The sequence below is a fragment of the Sinocyclocheilus anshuiensis genome, unplaced genomic scaffold (assembly GCF_001515605.1).
Source record: "Sinocyclocheilus anshuiensis isolate Anshui unplaced genomic scaffold, SAMN03320099.WGS_v1.1 scaffold1184, whole genome shotgun sequence".
In the NCBI taxonomy this organism is placed as follows: Eukaryota; Metazoa; Chordata; class Actinopteri; order Cypriniformes; family Cyprinidae; genus Sinocyclocheilus; species Sinocyclocheilus anshuiensis.
In genome coordinates this window covers 983,793-984,129 of record NW_015547647.1, presented here as the reverse complement: position 1 = coordinate 984,129, position 337 = coordinate 983,793, and the positions used below count along the sequence as shown (strand labels likewise).

Below are 337 nucleotides of genomic sequence, written 5' to 3'. Positions count from 1 at the left end.
TATATATATATAGTCACATTTTTATTTGAAAGAAGTGTCTTCTGGCTCCATTTATTTTATCAAAAATACAGTAAAAATAGAAATATTGTCAAATATTATTACAATTTGAAAGAACATTGTGCAGGGCCTCGTCCACTGAGATCCGCTTAGCGGGATCAATGATCAACATCTTAGACAGCAGGTCTCTGGCCTGACTAGCTGTAAAACACACCACACCAGAGCTTAAAAATTTTTGCATCAGCTAAATGGAGGCATTTTACAGAATTGTATCATTTTTATAAAGGCTAATTAAAATTATTATATTTATTAAACGTTATAAAATTATTCAACTCTAACT

General features: G+C 30.6%; 1 protein-coding gene across 1 annotated transcript in view; it reads right to left on the bottom strand.

Moving 5' to 3' along the window:
• The window catches only part of LOC107701924 (mitogen-activated protein kinase 10-like), an 81,959-nt gene that overhangs the window by 25,710 nt on the left and 55,912 nt on the right, over positions 1-337 (bottom strand). The gene's annotated exons all lie outside the window — the stretch shown is intronic.